Source organism: Lagopus leucura, unplaced genomic scaffold, assembly GCF_019238085.1.
Source record: "Lagopus leucura isolate 7727_CA_CO unplaced genomic scaffold, USGS_WTPT01 Super-Scaffold_73, whole genome shotgun sequence".
Lineage (NCBI taxonomy): Eukaryota > Metazoa > Chordata > Aves > Galliformes > Phasianidae > Lagopus > Lagopus leucura.
The window spans coordinates 54926585-54945477 of record NW_024962252.1 but is presented as its reverse complement, the minus strand read 5'-3'; positions in this window follow the sequence as shown (position 1 = coordinate 54945477).

Here is an 18893-nt window from a genome sequence, read left to right as displayed (position 1 = left end):
CTTTGCATTTAGAAGCTAGAGCTCAGTGTTTTATTTATAGTTGTTTTTAAAGTCTTACCCATAACAGAGTAATATTTCAGCTTTTGAAAGAGCCACAAAACAAGCTGTCAAATTGAAAATGAAGGAAATTATATTCTAGCAGTAAGTTATATAGTTTGGCTGCTGTGGGATTTCTTATATAACTGCCTTTAAATGTTCTTTCCTCTGCTCAGGAGGGTCCAGAATAAGAGAAGTACAAAATCCTTTAAATTTTCAAGTGTAATTTCTGTAACATTGCTTTGTATGTAGCCTCTTAATAAATACCAGCAGGAAACTAAAGTGGATACTTACTGTAGATGTATTTTCCTGACCAGACTTGTGTGAAGAGCTATTGCGAAACAGGGAAATGTGCTAATAGTGTGAGAAATAGTGTAAGAAGATGAATACCCATGCATAAAACAATGTATGAGCTGACCATGTAGGAAAGCACTTCAGAAAAATTGTTGCTTTGGTACTAGTGGAAATTTTCAACTCAAGTAGGTGAGCTAATATATTAAGTCAGGGTGATGCTATAAATTAGGAAGTAGGAAGCAGCTGTTACACAAAGCAAATTCAGAACCATCAACAGAATAATGCTGGCTGGATGAATAAAGAACAGCCAAAAGAAGAAGACAAAACACCGTAGCTATCATTCAGTGAGACTTAGGTGCTGTGCATCGCATCTTTTGTGTCAGTATTCTTGAGGATGCTCTGTAGGTGTTTCAAAATGTTGCCAGGCAAATATGGCCACTTGATCATGATAGTGGAAGATCTTTTACATGATATACCAACTAGCTGCTTTTTTGATTGCTGTTAGTTTAGACCATCTGCTGGATGGTCTTTTCCAAAGAGGTGTGTTTACCTCTGAAGATTTGAAGGAATCCAACTCCAAACCTGCAAGTTTGTCAGGATTCCAGCATTTGCCATGTTACAACCTGGTAAGTTTAACTGATGAAAGCATCTTTTTTATGTACCAGTGTAAACAGAGCTCGATTATGGAGTCTCCATTTCTTTCACCAAGAAAATCTGGGCATTAATAAAGACAGATAAGTTATCAATAGAATAATTTTTTTTCAGTAGCCTGCAGTCTTTAATCCATCCTATAGACTGTAGCACAGACATCTTTTTATATCTTTGGTATAAATTTTCCAAATGCAATTATTGATTTAAATTGACTTTAATTTCATTGTCAGTAATTTAGCTAAACATCAAAGTAAAGAAACTTGATGTTACTAACTGCAACAAAAATAGAAAACACCAAAAGGATATTGAACAGAAATAACATGTACTGACCAACTAAGAGTTTTCTTCTGGGGCCAAGTAATGGACAATTACCTTTAGCAGTTTGACCAACTATCGGCCAATCTGATAAAGGTTGGCTGTTGAAAACCCAGTCAGTACACAGTCCAAGTGACCTGGACAGCCATAAGTTTTTTTGGTTGACTTGGAACGAAAATATGCTATTTTAATACATGTGTTTATTGCTCATTAATTACAAAATCTTTAATGAAATTGTATGGTGGAAATATTAATATCAAATTTCCTAGCCATAGAATCAAAAAGTGACTTGAGTTGGAAGGGAATTCAAGGATCAAATTCAAACCCTCCTGCTGTAGGCCAGTTGCTAGTCATGGTACTTGTTCACTAGGATTTCTTTGGGTATCTTGACAGCCAAAAACTTGGCTTAAACAAAATGGTATCTTCAAACCATTTTAAGATTGTCCTAATTTCAGCTGAGGCTGAAGTGCTTTAGCAGACTGATGTTTTGGTTGTTGCTGAGTGATGGGAGCACAGATGGGACCAGATCAGGCTGAGCTGCTCTGCAGGAAAGAGCCACCATCATAATGGCATGGCAGCAGGGGCAGCGTGGAGCCAGGGCAGGAGCCTGAATTAGGCAGAGTTACCCCGTACTATGTGACACCATGAGGAGGGCCTCAAAGCTGTGGGGATTTGGCAAGGGGGCAGCTGCTACTTGTGGCATGTAGGGTGTTGGCTGGCAGGAGGTGAGATGTTGCCTTGTAGGGCATCAGTCAGCAGACAGTTGTTATGTTAGCTAAGTGTTGATCAACAAGTGGCGTGTAGTTGCACTGCCATTGCATTTTTGCTTCCATTTTCCTTTTTGTTTCCATTTTCCTTCTGTCTTAGTAAATAGTTTTTATCTCAACCCCAACTCTGTTTTGTTTCCCGTTCTCACCTTCACTCCACTTGGGGGTAGCAAGTGAATGACTGTGTGGTGTTTTTCTGATTGCAGGGTTAAACCATAACAATAATGTTGTCTATTTTTACTTCAGTTGAACAACTCTTTGTGACAGTTAAGCTGCCTGAATGCAATAGACAAAGGGAAAGAAGTGGAATATGGATATATTCCTAAGATAGGGAACTATTTCATGTAGAGGCTTATGTATGACCTTTAACTGCTTTTTGTGTATCTACATTTGAAAAGATTTTGAACTTTCTCTAGGGAGATGGCCTAGAAAGTATGTTTTGTGGCCTACCATAGCAAAGCAGACTGATATTCTCCGATATCTGGTGTCAGGCTATAGTGGCCTTTCAACTGAGAAAGAAATTTTATGCATGGACTCACAGAATAATTTAAATTACTGCAGTGTGAAAGTGTACAAAAAACTAGTAATAATGCTGAATATATCTGCTTGCATAATTCTTGTAAACAAATGAGAATACTGAAAACATCCACTAATTCTTCAATTGCTGAGTTCACATGGTACCAGTAGCAACAACTTGATGATACATTTGGTTACTAGGTTGGATACCAGGAAAATCTTCTCTGAAAGAGCAGTGAGGCATTGGCACAGTTTACCTAAGGAGGTGGTGGAGTCACTGTCCCTGAGTGTTCAAAACCATGTAGATGTGGACTAAAAAACACAGTTTAGTGGGCAACATTGGTGGTAGCTTGGTGGTTGAACTGGATGATCTTAGAGGTCTTTTCTAAGCCTTATGATTCTACATTTGTTGTCATTTGTTGAATTTTGACTTTTTTTCTTGATTTATTTTCTACTTGTGTTTCCTTACGAGGCTGGAGACTAACACAGATGTTCTTGGTTTATGTGCCTGTTTGTGAGCAGAATCCTCAATAATGTCAGCATTGCTGTAGAAGAGAGGTTTGCTTTATGGCCTGCAGTTATTAACAAGCTGATATTTTCCCTAGATTATATGGTGGCACTGTGCTCTGCATGCATATGTGAGTATATATACATACATTAGCAGTGTGTAGCACTAGGAGAATAGTGTATGTACAGCTGTGTTTTTATCTAAGGAGATATACACTGCTCATAATTGGTTTGACGGGAATGAGGCTGGTAGCATATCGGAGCATGAAAAGCCCTCAGTTTTACCCCATAATATTAAGCACACTCTTCCTTCCTCCCTGGAGGGGATGCATAGGACATTTCTTCGGCAGTTTTCTGTACCCCGGTTTTCCATTGTCCAAAAGGCCTCTGTGATTTAGTTCCACCTTTCTTCCTTCCTTTCCTTTCTTTGCCCTTAACATTACCAAAGGGATGTGGGGAGAGGAGCTGGCTGTTGGAGCTCTGGCTCTATTCTCATGAGGACACTTCACACACCACTGTGAAGGGAAAACTTGGATGCTCTGTTCCTACTCTAAGAATTGGAGTACTGTATTGTCCCAGGTGCAGTTGTGCCTCCCTTAGCAATCCCAGAGGCTTGGGAGCATGTGACATTCCCCAGAAATACTGCACTGAGACAGAACAAGCAACTGCAATGCTTAAAATCCTGCTGGTACATTTTTTTAGCCTGACTTTTGAATTCCTCTTGAGTGTGTGTGTGTAGCTGTGACAGTGGCTGAAAGGGAAGAAAAACAAACATCTTAGGCCCAACTTCAGAAAGTATTACTGGCTGCTTTGTGGCATTGGCCCATGGCTTCATGGGTTGACAACTTGGGGAGATCATACATGAAAAAAACAGAGCAAGAAAACTGGTCATCTGCTGCCTGTGTAATATAGTCATATTTGAAATGATGCAGAAAACAATCAGTTTTGGGAAAAAATAAATACTTTAACAAATATAGCTGTCCCTTGAGACAAGTGACAAAAAAATTTGAAAATGTTTGAGAATTACAATTGGAGGACTTTTCTAGAATTTGAAGAAAATAAGATCATTCAATAATGATGTGAAATCAAGGTACAATGAAAAAGTATTCCTTAGGATCTGAATTGATTTACATTGAATGACTGTGATTTCTGGGTAAGAAAAATCTAAGGAAGTCCAGACAACAGAACTGGAAGAAATTGGATGATACTGAAATCAGAAATTTGGATACTAAAAGTGGAAACGAATGTCATAACAGCAGGGAGTCAGACAACTCCTGACAGTACATCCCCATGTCATGCAGAGTTTTAAAGGTGGCTGTAGGAGTGATTACACAGTACAGAGAAATCTGAGGGAGTCAAAATTTTGGAGGAAAAGAAGGCAATGGCTTGAAATCCATTTTGATTCAACAGAATTGCACAAGCTGGATAAAACATATGAAATAATTGAAAATACCTGAAACTACCCCAAAAAACAGCTTAAAAAAACCTGATCTGTCCTCTCTTGCTTTTTACATTGTCTACTATATATGAACAAGATACGTTTCTTCTGTTGTTTTGTGTATCTAACGTGAAGGCCTCAACCTGTGCACATGAGAGTGGTTTCTGTTAATTCCTGTAGGATCACATGGCGTGACACCAGCCCAATAGGAGGCCACTGCTCATAGCAATCTTTTCTCATTTTTGTTCTGTATCACATGATGTGCTGTCATGTCTCAGTTCTGTCTGTTATAGAAGTAAACCTAGATGATGCTTTTCTAACTCACAATCATAGTGAGAAATTGTTAAAGAATCTTGAGACTATGAGAAACTGGAGTCCACACTGTTACCCATGCCCATCCACCAGCTCTAGGAATTGGATTTGGGAAGCTTTTGGATGATGGAGGGGTGCTGTTTGTTGAAAGACTTGGCAGAACAAGAAATTCAGCTACAGCTTTGCAACTGCAAACTTGAGATGGTGAATGAGTCGAAACAGTTTTCAGAAAAGAGTTAAAAAGCATTAGAAGATATTTTTCAGTTTTTCTTCCTCACACCCCTCTGAACTTACCCTGCATTGAGCTGATATTGAATAATATTGTTATGAGGTGGAGTAGCTGTTTCTTACTCTTTTACTTCTTCACACATCTAAACCAACAGAAAATCTGTTATTTATTATTTTTTTATTGTTTATTTTAATAAAATCATAGAATCATGGAATGGACCTTTAAGGTCATCTAGTTCCAACCCCCTGCTATAGGCAGGGACACCTTTTAGACCAGGTTGCTCAAAGCCTCATCCAGCCTGGCCTTGAGTGCTTCCAAGGAAGGGGCATCCAAACCTCACAGCCTATTTCCCAGATTTTCCATTATTTTTATTTTATTTTATATTTAATTTTATTTTATTTGAATTTAAATTTTTAATACGTAAAAGAGGAACCCAAGTAAAGAACTAATACAGGACTTTAAAAAACTTTGTTGAAGAAATATTTACTACATCGTTTGGGCCAGCAATAATGTCTTTATAAGAGAAAACTTTGTTAGCATATCACTGCAGTAGAAATGCTTCCATCAATTTTCTACTAACTAGTAAATGTAAAGATACTTTTGTCACACACTAAAGCATTTCCCTCCCATGGGATAGTTTTTCCTTGAAAAAAAAATATATTAAAAGATTTAATGCATAATTGCCGTGAATTGATGTTTGTCATAGGCAAGTCTGTTACTCAATTGGAGCAAAATTAAACTAGCAGATAGCACGAAAACATAGCAGAAAACACAAGCAAATTAGATTTTGAGAGTCTACACCAAGTCTGTTAATCAAGTATGTACTTTGTAATGCAGCTGTAGCAATCTGTTTCTTTAAAACTATCCTTCAAAATCAGACTGTCCCCCACCCCCCCCCTCCAATTGCTTAACCAAGACTTGTGCTGGTTTTCTGCTTCACAGGCCTCTCCTACTGAGAAGCAGCAGCCCTAGGCTGCTCCAGGAAGCAGGAAGAAGGCATGGGAACACCATGCTGCAACAGAAGGGGCAGACAGGTGAGATTATCCAACTCCTTAGCACTGGGATGGTGGGGAGCAGCAGGGAAACATGAGATTTCGAGGGCACAGTAATTCTATTAAGCTGTTTCAGTCCACCTCTGCCAGCTGCTGTATGTTCGTTGCCAGTATATGGTTAGCTCTCAGTAAAAAAAAAAAAAAAAAAAAAAAAAAAAAAAAAAAGTTTAACTCAAATAACTAAAAAAAAAACCACAAGTGTTGTATGAAACTGTTTTTACATGTAAAGATTTATGGTGCTGGGAATAAAAATCATCATCTGGACTTTGTTAAGATTTTCCTGGCAAATAATTAATGCTGAGAGGATGTTTTGATCAAGCATCTCTTATAGCAGCAATGGTAAGTGAGTTAAAATCAGCTTGCATTATAGAAATAGGTCTTCACAATCCTTAAAGTTTCTGCTAGTTTTTCCAGCCCTCAGCAAATGGTGGTGCTAGCACCTTATTTTTCATCCTTGTGTTTCCTCATTTCATGGTCATATCAGCCTCTTGGTGACTGCCAATGAGCGGATCTCATCATAGCTGAAAATTCAGGAACATGTGCAAAGAAGCCACCCAAATGGGCAAGAAATTTTAATATTCTCTCTCCTGCCTTTTTGCTTTAAAATGAGAAGACTGCAAGTATGAATCTATCAAAGTAGGTAACCTAATGTTTGGTTTTTTTTTTGCTGTTGTTTCTGTTTTGATTAATATGTCGTGACTTAATTGCATGCCTATATTTATATGTACAATGGGTTGGTGTATGTTGTACGTTTGTCTGTGCTGTACCTATTGTGCATTTGTGTTCTAGATTATGAGAGCAGGACTCTCTGAGCCTGCTTTTGACAAAACTGGCTTCTGGAACAATAATCAGTGAGATGTAGAGTGCCCTTTTCCCAAAGCAGCAGTGACAGCTTCTCTACTGTACTCCAAACAAAATGTATTGTAATCATCTCCCTGTGAAGTTCCACAGTGCAGCAATACCCACTGGCATTGTAGCAGTCCTACAGGCTGTGCACTGGGTTGGGGAAGTACATTTGAGACATTCCCCCCTTGGTAGTGCATAGTAACCATTAGGTAGATTAAAAGTCTGTTTACAGAGTGTATCAGTGACAGTTCAAGAAAATTTCTATTAGTTACAGGCTTTAAGTTTGAAGAAATTTCCAGAAATTGCTGATGACTTAAACCATTTAGCGTAGTGGCAAGAGCATAACTGCTGTTAATTTTGCCCATTGAAAATCACAAGCTGGAAAAGCCGTTACGAGTTGTTTTGTGAGGTTCGTGTTTTATCATCAGCTTGAAATTGTGCTTCTGGCTGTTAGTCACCAGGCTGCCAAAATTCAAGTGGCTTGAAGTAATGGAGCTACTGGATCTGCAGGGTAATAACGGGAAGGAGGTTATTTTATGGCTGATCTCCCTGCATATGTAGTGTGTTTCCCTATGATAAAGCGGTTGTATCAGCCCCACCTATGATTAAAGTTGCCTGACACATCCCGTTGTGGACTTTGTTTGCAGATGCTTATAATGTTGTCAAAATATAACTGTCTGTGTTGAAATCTGACTTCTCCTTATGTTGGTCTACATGACCGAAGAAGGTGTCTTTGCATAATTCTATCAAAAATAATTCATTTAAAATGAATTGCAAGCAGTTCCATCCCCATCCTCTTCATAAATATATATATATATATATATATATATATATATATATATGTTTTTTGCCCAGTGAGACAAATAGTTTTGCAGTGTGAAGATAATCTTTTCTGTGTGGAACTCCAAGCGTAGCTGTGGGACAGTTGATCTTCAGGTCAGAGTTTTATGATTTCATTAGGGGGAAGATAGTCAGCATAGGCTTTGTATTAGTCTAAAAAAGGTGGACTCTAATGGAGTTTTGCACATATGCTGTGTGGGCTGCCAAAAGTCTTTTCAAGTCTTCTTTGGCCCTTGCTAAAAAAAAGCTTTCTTGCTTGAGTATGTCTGTGCTTTGAGTAAAGACTTGACTGACAATTGGAAGAGAAGTGGCCACAGGATAAAGAGTGATTTATCTCTGTGCAATCAGGCCAGATCCAGCAAAGTGATAATCTGTTTAAAGATCACACAGTACAAAAACTGCTCACACTTGCTGGATGTTTTCAGTCTTATTCCCTAGCATTTATCTTTGTGTGCCCAGGCAGACCTCTGTTGTAACTGAAGATCCTGCAGCGCTGCTCGCTTAGCTGGCTCATCTTTATGAAGAACAGGGGCTCCCTTTCTTCATTACCTACGTATTATTTAGAAAGAAGCTGCCTGAAGTTGGAAAGAATAGTGGAGGAGAGTCTTACCTTGATCCAGGGATCCAAGCAATAGACTGGGACACAGGACCTCATCATAGAATACTGTGAGATACTTAAGGCATGCAGAGGAGTGGAAACTAGTTAAGAAGAGCAGGATTTAGCAGTCAAGATGGGATGGACAAGTAGATTATGAGGAAAAGCTTGAAGAGAGAGATGGCCAGAGGAAAAATGAGAAGATTGATTTTTTTTTTTTTCAAGGCCTGAACAGAATAAATGGAACTGGCAGTCAGATTGAAGCACACCCAGGTGTTTTCTGTGGGAGAAACAAGAAAGATGGAAAAGATGTCTCTTCTAATGTTTATGAAGAGGTCAGAAAGCTAAGCAATAAGGATCAGAACTACATAAGAAAGTCAAAACAGGAAAAATTATGTTTGAGGAGGCATGAGCATAAGAGTGGCTGTCAGAGAAGGGACAGAGAAGGTTTTTGTGATGGACCCATGGTTCCTAGTTTTCCACAGGAATTGAGAATGTCAAAAGGCAGTATATAAAATTTAGTTTTTTACAAAAGTAGAGTGTTTGTGCTTCAAACCAAGAAACTTCTATACAAAATCTTTTTAAAAATACATTAGCTATTTTGCAGATCAATATCTCAGCGACTAGATTCCGGAGATAAAACAGTTTGTACAGCCTTAATTTTGGACTTGTCTTCATCCTGATAATATTTCTCATTGCCTAATGCATACACAAGAGTGAATAGTCTGTGCAAGTTCATGTCCTGGTTCTTTCAAAGTTATTGTAAGATCAACAGCAAAGAATTCTTATGTTTATATCATGCTGCTTGACACCTATGTAACCTATGTTTAAAACAGATATAGGGGAGAAGGTGACAAAAAGCTTCTTGTCCTGACCTGAACTGGATGTCAGGTTTTAGAACAAATTATAAAAATTGATAATTAAAAAAAATAGAGCTAATCAGCTCTATTCAAGAGGAAAAAAGAAATTGATATTAAGATGTATGCAGTGAAGTGGCAATACAGATGTACAAATGGGAGCAATAAAAGCAATCGGTTTTGGATTTGACATTTCTTTACCTGTGAGTGCCTGAGTCTGCAAGTTTAAAAATGTTATTTTAATTCTAATATTAGAGGAAAATGGTCAGTTTTGTTCATGAGAGAGAAGTAATGGTATGGCATATAGTATGCATGCAGAGGAGATTATAGGAAACTAGCATTAAAGCATGAATTGGGCTGTTACTATACTGTTACTGTAAAGGTGTTTAAGAAGGTGTTATAGCTACTGGGTGAATTTGAATTATCATCACTATCCCTAATGAGTAGTTTTTAACTGCATGATCAAGATTTAATTGAAGCACTTTAAACTGTGATTTTTTTTTTCTTCCGTACAATATTGACAGGTATATAGATTTATTTAAATTCTTGAATCTGGAAGAATTAAACAGTGTAACTAAATTTTTGCAGATGTTAACCTAGGCTTCTATTCTTATGTTGTCTTACTGGACGGTTTGCTTCTGTTTCTACTTTAAATGAGGACCTGGTAGAGCAAAATTTTCACATAATATTTTTAACCTGGCACTGGCAGATTGTATCCAAAGGAGAAGGTTCGTGGTTATAAATTAAAGCATTTTACTTAGGTGCCTATTAGAAATCGTATCTTTCTGCTTTTTTTCTGCTCAATGGAGAGGGCTTAATCTGTAGTTTGGGGCCTACATCTATTCACTAATTATCTGAGAAGCTGAAATGAGACAGGAATACTATAAAGTAACAAAATCAGATTAATGAGCACCAGTGTGATATCTTTCTGTAATCATCCGTTAGTGTCTAATGAGGCAAAGTCTTGTTCACACTGTATGGGAACTGCTGAATCACGGCCTGAACCTCTGATTGATCACCTGAGGTGAGCAATGAGTCAGCCATGGGAGCACAGCTGAAGGCAACTCACCTGTGCTGCTGAAGGGGTGGAGCCTGGCTGCACCTCTCCTAGACCTATTTAAGAGCTGGCTACCAGTGGGGAAGGGTCTCTTCTGGAGATCCCTCCTCTGGAGTTTTGCAGTGGGCCTAGGACATGTGTAAGCATTCTATCTATTCTCTGTTTGTTATTATAACCTGCTTAGCCAAACTCTCTGGTTTATTTTGTAATTATAACATCTTTATATTCATTGATTATACACGCACATTGTCTCCAAGTTGTCATGAGAAGGGTTTAGGAATGAATCTTGCTTTCTTTAAATGCAGCAGTCCATGATCATATACTTCTGATTACAAAATCAGAGCAAATTCTGCCATGAGAAAACAAAGTGTGTGGTTTTATAGTTTTATGAAGAAGCATGATGGTTATAATACTGGAGAATATGCTAAAGCTTGAGTTCCCATTAAGCCATACCAATTGTTATAGTAAGCAGAGGGGGGGAAAAAAAAAGCAAAAAAACATCCTTTATTTGGATCAAAATAGCAGTTTAGCCTATTCCTAAGAACAAATTGTTTGTATTGTCGTGAGAGCCCCTTGATACGCTTAGCAATTTGAAAATTTTGAATTCAGAATAAGAGCTTCAATCACACTGGTTTCCCACTGTGTATGTCTTAAGCAGACTGAATCAGCAAAAACTGAATAGGTAGGATTTATTATTTTCAAACCAAATAACATACAAATGAAACCATATGACTAGGAACAATAGCTCTTGTGTCCTATTCCTGCTGTTTGCAGGTCCATATATTGGTCTTTTGGCTAGTTACCAGAACTCGTAAAATGCTTTTAGGCAGCTGTATCCCATTAAAGCCACATGTTACATCAAGGGGGAACCATTGATGGGATGAAGAAGGATTTTGGAAATTCAGTTATCTATATGGACTGGGGAAGGATTAAGCTTGCCACCCTAGTAGATATTAAAAGCCCTCTGGGGAGAAGATTCCAAATCTCTTTAGTGAGACTGTTTGGCATTTGCTTCCTCTGATTATTAGGAAACTTTCTGTAATCTCTAACTCATCTTGCAAATTTTGTTTCTCATGGTGGCCATGTAAAGCTGTTGATTATTGTCCTCCTTATAGCAGCAGCGTTACCTGTGTTAAGATCATCATTGTGTTTGCCCCCAGCCTCTACTTCTTCAGAGAAAATAAAACCAATCAGTATAACCTTCTTCATCTTTTCATCTCCTCTTCTATTTAAATACTCTAATATCTTTACAGTCTTCTGGATGCTGACTTGTTTGCATTTTTCTTGACATTAATTATCTATCTAACAATCCATCAGTGCTGAATACAGCAAATTAGTGCTCTTGTGAATAGGTGGGATGCTTTGGTTGACTAGCCAAATATTCACTGTCTTCTGCGTTTGTTGTGCGTTTGATTTAACTATATCTATGACTTACGACTTTATAGCTTGGTTTCCCTTAATGTAAAATGAACATAGAAATGAAAATCTGCCATTTGGCTATGTTCTAAACAAAAGACACTGTGGAATAAGAAGACCTGACTATTGAAAACAACAACAAAAACATCACTTGTTAACAGCATCTTTGTTAACAGTATAGAATTACGCACGTGAAGGGAATAACTTTGTTACCATTGTCTTTAAGTCTTACATATTCATCAGTTCTGCTTTAAGGTATATAGGCTAGGACTCTTGGCTATGAAAATAAGTGGATGATCTAGGGGCATTAGATAAATATCTGCAAAGTTGTGAGCAGCATTGTCTGTTGTCTTTCAATGCAAGGAAACTAATATAGAAGCCAAGTTAAAAACAAAGAAAGAGATGTTTTTCATGCAGCAGACAGGAAATTCCGGTCAGATGATACTGTGTATAATTCAGGTGTGATAGTTTACATGTATTCAAGGGCAAGTTGATAAATACGTGGAAAGCAGATCCGCTCAGGGTTAGTAAACAGATAAGGCAGATCCATTTCAGAAAGTACTGCATCTGCTTCTCACTGGTGCCAGAGATCAGACACTAGAAGAAACAGACCAGCTCTCTAAACTAAGGAATCAATTATATTGCTGTCCTGCTACTGTAAACCAAAGCAGTTTACCAACATTGCATTTTTTACCAGAAGTTTGAAAGGAATTTATTATTATTATTATTATTATTATTATTATTATTATTATCATTATTATTTTGTTTGAGTGGATATACTTTCCTTCCAGATGGGCACCTCTGCACATTTTTAATTCAGGGTTTCTTTTGACCTTCTTTCAGGAGTTATTTTGGGATAAAAGTTATTGGGCAACTAATGAGGGGCATAAAATGAAATTAAAAACTAGTAAATATCACTGTTGTCCTGTAGGAAGAGAAAGAACAAGGTTACTCCTTCAAACACAGAGTTAATATTGGGTTTTAAGTAGCAGCAAAAATTATCTGTAGAAAATTAGAAGAAACCAAATAGGATAAAATCCCAAACATGACAGTTTATTCTGCATAAACTTTGTTCAAACAGAGAGCAGCATTACAGAATTAGGTGCGACCATAATGAACATATCACAAACTTGGCTTCTATTCTGTTCTCTCATATTTTTTTTCTGCAGAATACTGATAGTATGGTGAAGAGAATCTAGCAAGGGAAGGTAGATTATGCTTGAATCAGAAAACTCAGAAAGATTCAACTCTGAAAAGTGATTAAATGAATGTTTCTCTCTTTGCTGGTTAGTATCTTTTATAATTTGAAAAGTGGCTATATCTTTGCATATAAATTGATTGCTGAAAAGTGCTACAACATTAAGATAAACTCTCTAAGCGAAGGCTGGGAATTGAAACTAGATTCTAAGAAATCAACCCTTTCCACACAAAAAAAAAGAAAAACCAAGAAAAAGCCCTAACCCTTATTTAGCAAATAATGTCTGAATAGTGCACCAATGGAAGGCATCGAATTTGCATTGAGGTCAATGGCATGCAACATTACCAAAAAGACATCTGTGTCTCAGTCCTTGGAAAAGAGCACTTTAAAGCATTTGCCTGCACTCGTTAAGCTTGATGATGGATATGGGGGAGTTGCATACAAAGACTCTTAAAAAAAAAAAAATGCAGAGAAAGTAATTATTGTGTCAGTAGAAATATAAAGAGAATAGTAAATCATTCAAAGAGCAGCCTTTTCTCTCTCTGGCATAAAGGACAAACAGACTGGGGCTGTCACACAGCGCATGGTACAATATTCAGACAGAATTTGAGTAAAAGAGTCTATTTTTAAATTCAGGACAGAAGACAGAGCCCAGGATAACTATTTCTTAGCAATCAGATAAGAGGAAGATTGTTCATGGTTATATGGTGGCTGTGGGCGCTTTCAGATTTAGAACTCAAGGTCCTAAAAGTAGCAAAGCTGCTCTACAGAGTGAGTTATAGTTTAATCCTAGCAGTAACAGGATTAGGCACTATTTATTTATTTGTAATTAATTTATTTAAATTAGATTTAAAAAAAAAATCAGATTCATAATAAAAATAGGTTCCTACTATGGTTCCTATGTTTGGTTAAGGAGTAATGCAGTACTTTTTTTGAACAAATGAAAGAAATTAAGAGATGACTATCTATTTCAGATTTTCCACAGCTTTGATTGTTTTTAAGTGTTTGACATGCTCTGGGTTTAGAAACCCAAAGACATTGTTATGACTGATTCGGAAGACATCTTCAGAGTTGGGAATTCTTCATTAATTCACAAGGACTATTCCTATCTTTTCTTTTTATTTGAATCCCACTTCTTATTATTCTTCCCACCACATTAAATGTGTTTTCTTCTTCATTGGCACTATTTAAATTTCCTACAACTGAAGCAGTCTTAACACTCAGCCAAAATAGATTTTGTGAGGTGTTATACCTTTCCTTATAGGTCATGCGTGCCAGCATGTTTTTGCTTTTATTTCTTCTACTAGACACTCTTTGTCAAGATCTTTTGGGCAAAAAGGGTCCTCCAAAACTAACATGATATCTTGATGTCCCAAAGTCCTTAAGAGAGTACCCTCTCACTGTAGATGTCTGCAAGGTAACATGTTTCTCCAATTTCTTGCTATGTGTTTGAAAAGATCACATCCTTCCCTTCACAAACTCAACATCCAGAAGAGAAGCAATGCCTGAGCTGAAGAGGACCATGCTAACACATGCAGTGACAGCTTCTCTTTGCCATCTGCCTCTCAATTCTACTGTTCTTCGGTTAGCTGATTTCTTACAGATGTCTTAGTAGCATGGACTTTCAGTAGACTTTCTATAGTTGATCCAGTAGAGGTCCTCCACAAGGCATTATAATAATGCTTATGTGGCCAGTTTCTCCCTCTGCCATGGCTCCCTGTACACAGCCAGTGCTGTCAGACACACGCTGTCTGCTCCAGAGATAGAACAGGATGCTATTCTGGTTTCCTTCCCTTCCCCTCCCTCCCCCCCCACATCCCATTGTTTTCTCCTGGATACATACACAGATTGTGGTCAGCAGGTGGTAACTATGGGCAAGCTCAGCTGAATCATTTCTAAACCAAAGGCTAGAGAATTTGAGATATTTTTGCCAGCAAGCAAGTGGTATTTCAAGGGGTTAGTGCATGGTTTGCGGGCCCAAAGAGGAACGTGACTACACAGTGGGAAAGCTGCAACATCTGATTATGTCCACAAGGGATTTAAAACTGTCTTAAATATTATTCTATTACAGATTGCATTCTGCATTCTTTGCAGATTTCGAATGTTTAGAACAATGTAACTATAGATAACCACTTAATTTGGCAATGTTGCTATCCAGGTCAGCTGAAATTAATTTTTTAAGTTATGATTTTTATAAGACATCAAATGTCTTTCATACTGTCACATGCTAATATATTCATTTATTTCACTATTTTTTTTTTTAAATAAATGAATTTCTGTCAAGTTTTTTCGAAGTTCACGCTGTTTGACTCGCACAAACTCATTGCTAGCCAGTAAATATTTTTTTAGTATTTGTTCCATTCCTTGTAGACCAATAAAGATAAACTTACAGGAAGATTACCAGAAACACTTTCTGGCTTTTTTTTTTTTTTTTTTTTTTTTTTTGGACAGGAGTATTTTACTCCCTCTTATCCTTTCCTCTGGTATCTCCCTAGATATTAATAACTTCTTAAAAAGATTGGCAGCCCTTCTCCACAAGATAATTCTTAGAATTTACTGTGGGATTCATTGTCTGTACTCTTGTACAGATGTTATAAAATTTCCACTTACCTCCAGCCAGAGGACCAAAGAGCCTGCAGTTCTGGAAAAAAGTTTCTAAAGCCTTGGGGAAGCTGAGATCCAGGACTAGTATTAAGATCAAGGCAGCTGACAACTGCAGCCCCAACTCTTATGCTAGATATTAGATACAGACTCAGTATCCCTCACTGTGGCTAGAAGGCTAGGAGCAGATCTAGTGTCTTCATGCTGAACCGCTTAATACCAGGCATTTAAATATGTCTAATGACCAAAGTCATTCAGAGTGTCTTGAGTCTTGAACTCAGAGTCATTATTTTACTCTCTTTAGTTTTCAAGGTGCATCAGGCCCAGCATTCTCAGATGTAGGGTTTGAGTTTTGGGTGGTCCTTTGTGGAGCCAGGAGCAGGACTCAGTGACTGATCTTTGTGGGTCCTATTCAACTTGGAGTATTCTAAGATTCTGTGACTTACAGGATCAAGTTCTCTGTTCCATCACACATGACCTAGTACCTTGCATTTGCTTTCAGTAATCTGAAAGTACTATCCTCTATGAAATGATCAAAATCTGTGTATGATAACCAGCTTTTAAATCCTTCAGGTTTATGTCCCATTCTCTGATGGACGGTATGCTCTAATCAGTGTGATGAGCAGAAACAATGGTGAGGATTTTTAGTGACTTTTTTTTAAAAAAATACTTTTTAAACTGCCCTGATGCAAGCTTAACAAACCCAAGATTGATTTTGCTAGCTGAAGCTGTGACTTGGGTACAAGCTATTTCTAATAGTTGTTGATTAACATTATCCTCAACTACTCGTGAATTTGAAAATTCTCTCCTTCTTACCTGTTATGAAAATGCATCATTCTGCTTTTTCCCCTGAGCTATTCTTTTCTTCCTAATAATCAATATTATCTTCAATATTATCAGTTCATTGTGACAAAAAAGATTTTTCAACTGGATGATGTTTTGTGCTTCAGGAGAGTCCTTCCCATGAATGACTTCTTGTTGTCAATGAAATACAGAAATCACTTATTTATGTTGGCTTTGATAAGGGTCTTAAAATGTCTTCTCCTTTGGGACTTAAGCCTAAGCAGCAAAGCTGTTGACTTGCACTCTCCGTGGCCCAGAAATGAAAAAATAGATGGTGGACATCATGGTTATACAGGGCCTGGTCTGGCCTGGATGAGCTGCTAGAGGTGCAAATGCTGTTTGGGGAAGGCTTGTAAGGGCTATGAAGGGTTGACTTGAGCACATGTTGGGGCAACGCATGCAGGGAACAAATACTTGCTGGGTTAGCTTTGCTTCCTCTTTCTGAGAAGCCTTGGAGGAGGGATGAGACAGCTCAGGCCAGGGGAGATGTGAGATGAGAAGGGTTTTTAGTCTGTCCTCCAAGGCTGCTAACTCTGGAGTAAAACCAAGCAAGGGTATGCGGTGGAAGGAAACAAAAGATTGGTGCTGGAAAGGCAATAAAGAGGACAGCAAGTGGACTAGGGCTTGAGGAAAACAGTTTGGGATCAAACCTGAGACAGGTGACTGAGAGGTATAGTGACTTGAAGGTAGATAGGACTTCTGGCGAGGGGCAGACATGAAGAATGCTGCGTGAAGAGCTACTACATGATTTTACTGCAACTTGAACAATATGGATTTTTTTTAAATTTAAAAAACAAAACAAAAAAAACCCACCAAACGCAGAGCCATATGATTGTATTATGTTCTTTGTTTGCTTAACACAAACTTCTGTTCCTCATAAATGCAGAGAAAAGCTGGAAAGTTTTGCTCAAAAGACAAAAACAAACAAGCAAAAAACAAAACCTCCACTACAAACCCAGGCCATGCCTTTATTTGACCCAAGACCTTTCTTTTTCCGATATTTAGGATTGGCAGACTCGGGGGAGGGGGGGAAAAGTTGGTAGCAGGAAGAATGTGGTTGTTTGAAGTAACAGTTTGAGGCAAGAAATATGCTTGAAAGGAAGCAAATGGGGCATAAGGGCACAGTTACATCACCTGACCATGTTTGATGAGATGCATTTATCTTGTTCTTTACTGAAATCTTTGGCCTGCATAATAACTCAGCCTCTCTCTCTTTGCCTGAATCCTTTCTTTCTCCTATTAACTTATTAACCTGTTAGTACTTAAAAAGCTTATTATACCATTTTTCTTCAGTTCACCTTTATTTCCAACACAGAAATACAAATGAAGAACAATGATTCCTTCCTTTTCCAGGAGCAATGCCTACTTGAGACACAAAGTTCAAATAATGTTCTTGCTTGTATGTTAAAGAACCATTCACCTCTTCTTCACACTTCCTACTGCTTAAATAGTGCAGACGTTTAGAAGTTGGTTTGCGTGTCCCTGTAAATATTTCAGTATGTTCCTGTTTATTTCTTTGAGACCTCATAATACATTTTCTCAAACGTAATTTTTTTTTACTGTGGGAGGAGTTTTTATTTATTTATTTTAAAAAGTGGTATTGGAAATTAAAGCCACTTTTTGTTATTTTCCATCTTGCATATCTCAGTGTCATATTTTTCTCTCTTGTTAACAAAAAGATTTACAGATAAATTAAAAAGTGTGCCTTTAAGAATAAATTTATTGATAGTTTGTCCTACATTGTTCTGAAACTAGGATTAAGAGGAGGACAGAAGATCTTTGTTTTATTTATATTCTATATTTCTCTGTTAGTATTTGGCTTCTTGTAGCTTTTTCTCAAGAATGTGTTTACTGAAAATACAGCATGTTAAATTGAGAGAGTTGAGAGGAGGAAGTCTTTGGATTCCTGTTCCCTTTCCTTGAATAACCTTTGTGATTGCATACACATTTAATATGTGGTTTACAGGCTTCATCTGGCTCACAGATTCTCAGTCCATGAGAACAGTTGGATATTGGGCAAGTATGGAGAGAAATGCTGTGTGGGTGCTTACCTTCTCTTGCTTTTACCTAAACATCTATATAGAGTTGGAAACTTTCTGCTGGACAGTTGTTCATTCAGCACAGCCTCCCCTGTCTACTGCCTGATGGCCTTTATTTCTCTAAATACAGCAGGCAGAATTTGCTCCCCAGCACTACTTATGTAGGTGACTCATATTTGAGGGTTGCAATAGCATGGGACATCACTGTTATCCAACTGGAGACCTACTTTCCTCGGAACCAGGCCCTAAGATGTGTGTGGGGTAATATCAGCAAGTTGCTGTTGAAAATTAAATCTCAGCAAGGATAACTGAATGTCCCAGGTGGGTGAAGCTAGAAGTCCAGTCTACCAAGTTCCTGGCCACTGTGCCCATCTTGCCCTGAATGTGAGGGCAGGGAAACTCGTATTGAGGGTCAGTACCAGTCAGTGACTGACCGAGATGATTTCCGCAAAGATCATCTTACTGTACAATTTTCAAGTTGATG